The following is a 9,622-nucleotide window of genomic DNA, read 5'->3' on the forward strand; positions in this document are numbered from 1 at the left end:
CGAAGCGGTCTTCTATGGGCATAATCTTAAGCTGTCTGCATTTTTGAATGTATGTGGATGGTGGATAACTCATATACTCCTCGCGAAGAATCCACTTAATAGCACGCTTTTGGAGGCCCTCCAGCTTGCTTATCTGGGATTTGGTGACCGGTCTCCATATAACTGAGCAATGCTCAAATTGACTTCTCATTAAAGTGAGATACAGTACTCTACGACGATTTACATCTTGAACAAAATAGCAATTTCTCCTTGCCATGCCTAATTTTTGGTTGGCCTTTGAAAGGACTTTAGATCACTGGTCTTGCCAGTCGAGATTCTTGGTCACAAAAACACCCAGATCCTTTTCATGATCGACATAGTCAAGTGCGATTCTTCCCATGGAGTATACAAAGTTAAAGAGTGGTAGGACACTAAGGAGGGAAACTGTCTCGGATATCCTTCCTGCGACGGTGAGGACCTTAAATTTATCGGGATGAAATCTCATTTTATTAGAAAGTGACCAGTCATGGAGATAATCAATGTCCTTCTGCAGTCGCAGGATATCAGACTCCGAAACAATCTCACGCCAAATTTTAGTATCATCGGCATACAGTGACAGTTGTGTGCCTGGTGAAATCCCCACTGATATATCATCAATGAACATAATGAACAACAAAGGTCCCAAAATTGACCCTTTTGGTACACCAGATTGGGCGTTTCTCATGGAAGAAAATTTACCACTTATCAAGACCTGTTGTTGCCTGTCTCTTAGATAATCAGTGAGAAATTTCAGTAGCCTCCCATCAATACCAAATTTGCTCTTTAGCTTAAATAATTTAAGATCATGGTTAACTAAGTCAAAGGCTTTGGCAAAATCAAAATAGACTACATCTGTTCTCATATTTTCATTCAGTGAGAGAGCTAGGCTGTCACATAGACCTACAAGATTAGTTGCACATGATCTTTCAGCTCGAAAACCGTGTTGTTTATCGTTGATCATGTAAGTTAGTAAGTGCAAGTAACTCATCTTTAATTATGCGTTCAAGAACTTTGGTGATTAAGCATGTAAGGGATATTGGCCTATAATTTGAAACCTCATGTTTATCACCTTTTTTATATATGGGTACAACGTGTCCCAGTTTCCACTCCCTAGGTAATGTCCCAATGTTGTAACATGAATGAAATAATGTTACTATATATAAAGCGAGACGATATATATATATATCGATTAATACTTTCAACACTACTATATAACAAGTAATTTGAGAATTGATGTAAATAAACGATGCAAAGACTTTCGAAGATCTAATCACAACCGCTTTCTTTTATTGTGTAGAAGTCCAGCCATGAAATATATATATATATATATATTATGATTGGCTACTGGGACACGTCATACACACGGTTGGATTGTTAATTCGGTTGAAGTACCTTTACATCCATTATCACCATAATCTGAACATGATTTATTAAAAATTTGCAATATCGAAAACGAAAAATCTGAATAAACTGAAAATTTTAAAACTGAAAGCTGCACTCAATTGATGGAAGGCAAAAATTTACTCATAACTAGCAAGGTAATAACTACAAATGAACAGCAGATTTATAAATATCTCCGGGATTTCGACGCGGGATCATATTATCACTCAGCCCGGCCCGCTGTTAGATAAACATCTCAAGGTGATATCATCCCGCCCCGGAAATTTGTATAAACCCGGCCCGCTTTTTAGTCGTAACTGATGTTTATCATTCAATTCTCCGACTTACAATAATCAATGATACTGCTGATTAGAACTCGATAATAGTAGAACAGTTAGACGCGCGATCACGTGGGCGCGTCACGTGCGTACCACGTGCCACCAATAGCATACGCCGAGTCTATACCACGTGACACGAAAGCGCACCACGTGATATGAAACATCGTAACCGTCCACTTCTTTTACACGCAAATTCCTGGGAACGTTGCCAAAGCAGCTAATTCTTGGAATTTCTCCAACGCGTGGCGTGAGAAGTTGGCGACTAGCCAGCTACCCTTGTCCGTGCCCTAAAAATAGTATTGTTTTGCTTGCTCTCCTTCCAGCTCTTGTTCCTGCATGCTAACGTTCAAGCTATTGCTCCACTATGACAGATCGGTTTGACATTCAGATTGATGAACTGCTTTCCAATCGTGTTCTAAAGTATAAATCCCTTGTCGAAATCGCCGGAGATAATTATAATCCATAAACACTTCACGCTCAGGGCTAAATAAATGTAATCCCTCAGCTGGCGCTTCGGGATTACATATTAACACAAAACTCGTGCGCTGCGCGCACTCGTATGTGTTTATCAGATCATCCCGCTAGCGCGGGATGATCTGTTATATAAACCCTTTGCGTGGCGGGTTTATGTTATTATAAATCTGCTGATAAAAATTAGATAAAAGACATGGTAACTGATAAGAGTTTGAAATTACACGTAAGCAGATAAATTGTCTAAAATTTCTGTCTCAAATCAAGTTTATAGTGCATCATGAATTTAGGCTTGTTCGATCAAAGTTATATTAGGAGATATTAGGAAAATAGTATATATATATATTTATCTGTGCCATTTTACTGACACCACGGCATCAACTTTAACACGACTTTCCGCAAAAAACCTTAAAAGATATACAACTGAAACTTTTTTGACTGGGTCAAATGCTTTAATGGCCTTCAAATCAGCATGAAAAAATAAAAAATTGGCCAAGAAATAGGAGTTTTAGAGCCCAAAATTTGGACCCCCAAGTGGTGTCAAAAACGCGAATTAAATAGGTAATAATTATTTAGTCTCTTGAGTCTTGACACCACTTTAGGGTTAGACGGGTTCCTACTAGTAGTGATAATGGGTATGCAAGCCCAACAGCACAGTTTTTCAAAAGTTTCCCATGAATACCATCAGGCCCATAAGCTTTGTTAGGGTTAATATTGGAAAGGATTTTGCGAACCCTTTGGTGGTCAAATGCAATATCAAAGCGCCAATCGTTTGAATAATCAATATCTATGTCGTATAATGATGCTTCAGAGAACTGCTCGAAGAAAAAGCCATTAAATAAGTTGGCCTGGTCCTCTGGGCAGTTGCGGAAAATGCCTTTGTAGCTTACAAACTCAGGAATTCTTTGACTAGCTGTTTTTGATTTTACATATGACCAGAATTTTTTTTGTTACAATTAGAGCGCTATCATCTGATTCATTTAATGTTTCTCGCATTTTTTGAGCAACCACATTTTTGAAGTTTTTCCTGGCAAGGGAGAACGCTATTTGGGCTCTATCGCTTTTATGTCTATCTTTATGCAGTCTTATTTTCTTGCGCCATGCATCATAGCACTCTGAGTCAAACCATGGATCTTGTCCATCTGTCTTAACTGAGCATTTCTTGATGAATTTGTCAGTGATATTGAAAAGTTTTTCCTTAAATTTTTTCCACCCAATTTCAGGTTCTGTGCCACTAAGCAATGCATTCCAGTCTGTGTGCCGGAGTTCATGGTTTAGCCTCTCCCAGTTCACGTTTTTATAGTTATAGCACATACGCTTAACCGGCTTCTTCCTATTTACCTTAATGTTGATCTTAAAGTTGATTGGAAAATGATCAGACTTACAGACGCTATCTCGCTCACCTACCATTAGGTCACTGATATTAGAGTCAGAGTTTGTGAGCAAAAGGTCCAGTGTTTTGCCTTTGCAATGGGTGGGTGTAAGTACACATTGCCGAAGGCCAAGGTCTACAAAAGATTCAACAAAAATCTGCTCAATAGGACAGGAGCCGGCCAAGGTAGACCAGGAGACTCCAGTCAGGTTGAAATCTCCTAGGATAAATACTTTGCTTAGCCCTCTTCTCCGAAGAAGAGTTTTCAGAGATCCAAGAATTTTTTCATGATTTGCAAAGCCCAGTGTACCAACACGATAACATGTACAGATAACAAATTTAATGCCCGTTGATGTTGTAAACTCCACAGCAAGAATCTCAGCCCCCTCTTTAAGTCGGATTTCTTTCGAAGATAATTGAAGGTCTGCTCTCACAGCAATCATGAACCCGCCACCATTTCTCCTAAACCGGGTCGGATTAGAGGGATCAGGTGGATGAGTTTTCTTAGATCTGTCAGAGCGAAATATCTTATATTTATCAGGGTGCAGGAATTCGCTATCAGCTATGGAGTTTTTAAACCAAGTTTCGTTAAGTATTGCAATATCTATATTTGCCTCATTAAAATAAGTTGAAAGCTCAAGACATTTGGTGTTATCAAGCATTGGGTGGGCATTATTAAGCTCACCGAAGGGAATAAGGCCTTGAACATTCTGAAAGTAAACATTCAATACCTTACTATTCCCCAACCTAATATCTATAAGAGGGGGTCCTGGGTTTACGATTCCAGGATTTACAAAAACTATCAAAATACCATTCAACAAGAACAACCAAATTATGCATCCAGTTAGTGCAAAACCAGCTCTACCAGTAGATAAAAAGTTTAAATTCCTATAAATTGTAACATGGCAGAAATTGTAAAGGCCGTCGAAACTATAATCATTCCGGAAATAATACATATTTGCTAAGTGTAGAAGGAAATATACAGTAAAATATCGGCACAGGTTAGGCACTGGATATGTTGGTACAAAGGCTCGGCAATCATATGTGACTCTAGAAAAAGCCAACCCACTAACCCCCGCACTAGTGATGATGATGAGTGAGAAATGGCATATGAATAAAACATAGAATATATATAAAAAGAAGCTAGGATCAATGCAGCTGTCTAAAATGTCAAAGATACTACCTGTACCACGTCTACGGTAATTTACAGGTAAGTATACTTGCCAGACTACATCTGCATATAACTAGCTATACAAGGTCCATAATACAGCTCAGGTTAAACTATTGATATACAAAGGGATTAAAATATCTACTGTGTATGGCACGAATATAAGACCTAGCCAACACCCCCATTCCTTTCTGAGGATTAGGGTGAATACCATTGCTCTCAAATAACGGGTCAAATCTCCTAACGGGTTCCTTATAAGTTCTCTTGAATTTAGTGAAGGGATAAAAGACATCCATAAAGAAGAACATCCTGAATACACACTCATTATATAAAATCCTATTAAAGTCTATTATCCTCTTGTTAGTTAATCTATCATCATCAGACGTTAAGGGTAATGGCAATAAAGATTGAACATAAACCTTACAATAAGGAATTAATTGGCATATCTTACTAAAGAGTTGCTTCAGAGGCCCTCTAACTATGCCTACATCGTCTACCCGTCTAATATCGTTCGTACCAACACTAATTAAAAGTTTATCAACCTGAACATCGGGATGTGCAGCAGAATAGTCCTCAAGCTGCTTCTGGACCTTGTCCATCTTTGCTCCACCTTGTGCAACATTATCGACTTTGACTTTCCCTTTTCCCAGCTTGTCCGAGTCCAATCTCTGAGCAAAAGAGTCTCCAGCAACCAACGTGACTTTCTGCACAGGTTCTTTGACTTTAATGCCACAAGCAGGTGTACTAGTCTCACTGGCACTGTTGGTTTCAGAGCTGGCCTGGCTGCCAGTTTTCACGATTGCGCGAAAAGACAGGGAGTATCGCACTTGGTCTTGACCATCCTCCTTCGTACCAGTAGCCAGCTCTGCACGCACCGCATGCTTCAGATTCTGCTGTGTCCCAGGCCTCATTACGACAAGGCTGTTGTTCTTCATCCTTATCGCTTTGGCACATTTAGGATTCTTCTTTGTACCCTCGTAAAACTCAAGTGTCCGTTCACACCCCAGGGAGAAAGAGCATATCGATTTCTCCTGGTCGATGAGTGTCTCGTCGTCACAGTGTAACGAGGTGCTGGACTGGTTGTTATTGTACTTGATCACCAGACAGGAGTCCAAAAGGTCCAGTTATCTCTGTGCTTGAGTTAACGAGACTCAGCAGCCTTTTGAAGTTAGGGAAACTACTGATATCCTGTGGTGAGTGTACTGGGTTTGTGTCCGGGTACGTATAGGCCTGATCCTGCGAGCATAACCAAGCGGTTTGAGCCTTGTTTCTCCCCCCAGTGTTCATCTTCAAGGACCCACACTCCACCCATACTGCATCAAGGAGGACATCATCACCACAGAAGTCCTCTAGGTGCAAAACAAAGTTGTCCACCTTTCCCTCACGCTTAGGGAGCTCGTTCTGGACACAGTTGAGGATATTTTGCAGATCCTCAATTGAAGCAGCTTTAACATAGTCGAAAATCTCTTCAAGGTTTATCATTATTATCAGAGATTGTCGAGTCTGGCAGCAAAGTTTGCCAGGGAACCATCCATAACACCCCAGAGTAGGCAACCACACACAACACTAAACACTACCTGAAGGAGAAAGGGCAAGAGAAAATGGGTAATGGTACAAGTGGTTCTAGGTAAATTTTGCCAAGCGTAAGTAAATTTTGCCAGTGAAACTTTAGCTAGAATAATGATAAGAGGGGCAATAATCAATATCAGAGTTGTAAATGTGTGACTAACATCAATCATGTTATCATTGAAAGCAAAATTATGGATAAAATCAAAGTAAAAGATCAGCTTACAGCGTGTTTGAGGGCGTTGCTGCCCAGTGCAAGCACTGGGCGAGAGGAGCCTAACTCAAGGGTGAACTTCAGGAACCCCAGCGTACCCGCATACCAGGAGATCGGCTGTACTTCCTACCCCGTCATGCCATCGTACATGCCTAAATTTTTTTATTTGTTATATAGTAGTGTTGAAAGTATTAAATTATATTAATTAGCATATAATTAGCATAAATATTAGCATACTATTCATTGGCAGAAATTAGCAGAAAAGCTAGGCATAAAAACGAATCGTTTTATGGTACAGTGAATAATAGAAAATGTGAACAAAACCGATCATGATTATACCATGGATATATCCGTATGTCAGCCTATTTTAAGTGTTTCACTTGTATGATAAAACATAAAGATAATTTTCATTATTAAAAGCCAGCACCACGACCGAACAGATTGGTGAACAAAAGCCATGACCTCTTATTCATTGATTTTAATTTTTACCAAACCCAGTGGACCGTCGCCATCAGAGTCTCCTTTTCCCAAACAAAAAGAAATGATATCAATTTTAATTACCGTTCTCAGATTCAAAATGATACTGAGAATGAGATCGGTCGCTTGCTTTTTAAATTCATTTAATGTAACCCTTTTGACTTTTTTATCGATTTGGTCAAGTTTTAGAAGCCCTGCAAAATTTCTAAATGAAGAAAAAATAGTTTCAAGTGGGTGTAATAGTAAAAGGGTATTACTATTATATTAATACCCCTTAATATTATACTATTTTCGTATAATGGCCGACGGTCATTCTTGCCAGTTTGGATCACAAACAGAAAATCGAAGGAAAATATTTATCGAACTAGAGTACGCTACCTGAACTTTAGTTCGTCACGTACCAAAGTTCGACAAGTGTGATTTCTGGCGAACTTTATTTGTCGAAGTATCTTAACGGTGTAATTTTACAAATGTGCTTTGGGCTCTTAAAATGGTGGAAATAGTTTCTGACTCTATATTAAGGGGTCGTTCACATATAACGTAATCACTTTTTGGACTATTTTCACCCCCCCCCCCCCCCCCCCCCATCCGTAATCAGTTTTACACATAGCTATTGTGTCAAAATTACACTAGTGTAATCATTTGGAAACCCCCGCCCTCAAAACATCAATTATGCTTTTAAAATATATCCACATCCAATAAAAAATACAACCCATTTCCACCAATTATTATCAATTATTATCAAGTGACAATTGCCTTTTTGATGCAAAGCATGAAGGGGCGACCTTAATATATCTTACCTAAAGATCGTTAATAACGAGTAAGGACATATGATGGATTTTAAAATAAAACCTTGTGTTTTATTATGGACCCCTTTTGGAGTTGGAGCACGTCGGAGTTGGCTAGGACCTGTTCTCGGTGGTTAAATGGAGAGAGTTATTCCCGTATGCAGTATGGTACCTTAACCCCTCACTATTAGTCGCTTGGCTGTGGCAGAGTCTAACAAGTGATTAGGTGAGCTGTCAGCTGGCGGGCCGCAGCACTCTTGTTGTCGGAATCATACAGTATCAACTATCTGTTTGGTCTACTGAGAAACCTATTTTTGGTAGATCCATCGGCATTCAACAACTATAATAGTATAATGACATAGTATCTTGCAGTCCTGCATTGTCAAAGTTTTTATAACCACGATTTTAGAATTCATGTTATATGAAGGTTTTGAGGATGTTAAGCATTTTCCAACTTTGGCACATTACATTCTAAGGTGACTGGCAGTCACCTGGTCTTAAATTTGAAGGAAACTGCACCATTAGAATGTAATGTGCCAAAGTATAACGGCAGAATGGGAAAATCATATATCCCATGCCGGGCTTGGAAACACAAAAACAATCACACAAAAATTAACAATATACAAAAAATGCCATAGAAGCATGAATGAAAACATCACTGCTGACGTGTGAGCACATGCTCAAGACAAAAGTCAGATTACAATTATTAAAAGTGTACCGAGTCTTATATCAGACAATATAGTAACCAAATAGTAACCATAGTAACCACATAGATATTTAGTAGTACGACTAATCATGTCACCCTCAATTAGTTGAAATATGAAAATGTGAAATATCATATTATGCATATCTTAAAAACGTGGTCCAACTCGTGCGAACTTTCCTTAAGTAGAGAGAGTCAGAGCCAGTATTAAGACTAATCACCCTCAATTAAGTTAATGGATCTTAATTATACCTGCATTGTAAGAAAATAACCTACTAATAGGTACCAATAGGTACAAGACGCGCGCCGAGCTGACTCGTCGACGGTCTTGGAATATTTGGAACAAATATTCCACAAGTATCACCCGTTCAAATATGCACTGATATTATACGTATGATATATATCGTAGTATAGAAATTAAGACTAAAACCCCGTCAAAACTGTAAGGATTTTCTAAAATGTACAATGTTTTTGCTTTCAGTCTTGTTACTCAGCTATAATCAAATAATTATCTCTTTTAATATAATATAATGTAATGTCGTGAAACGACAGCAACTTGATGTTAATTAGACATGAAGACAGACAAGAAGACACAGCATGTACATTTATCAATTAGCACAGCTATAATTATATTCCAGGGACGATAAACAATGCGATGTTATGAAGAGCGAAACTACTGGGGTTAAATAAATCCCCTGTGTACTTTACGAGCTGTGTAGTAATAATATTGAACAATTACTTTAAAAACTTTATAACACTCCTGTTTATTCTCCGTATATAGTGGCTAGGCTGACAATGTCCCACCCTTGTGACAGTGACAGTAACTGAAAGGGCAAACTAAAAGTTTCTTTAACGCCACGGAGGGATGGGAAAACTCGCCATTTAATTTCAACAACCTGGCCTATAATTTATGACATCCAATATATCCATATGTACATTTCTACCAGATGCAACACATAAGTGCGGGCTTCTTCCACTAAGATTCAAGATACAACAAATACCGGTAAACTGTATCAAATAGCAATGTAATGCCACTTTCTGGGACTAAACCACCCAAACTGCACGGGATACAGGCAGTCCCGCTCCCACTGAATAACATCAGCCATTCAGCCGGGTATTTCTCAAAA

This window comes from Bolinopsis microptera, chromosome 5 (assembly GCF_026151205.1).
Source record: "Bolinopsis microptera isolate Bmic1 chromosome 5, MBARI_Bmic_1.0, whole genome shotgun sequence".
Taxonomy (NCBI): domain Eukaryota; kingdom Metazoa; phylum Ctenophora; class Tentaculata; order Lobata; family Bolinopsidae; genus Bolinopsis; species Bolinopsis microptera.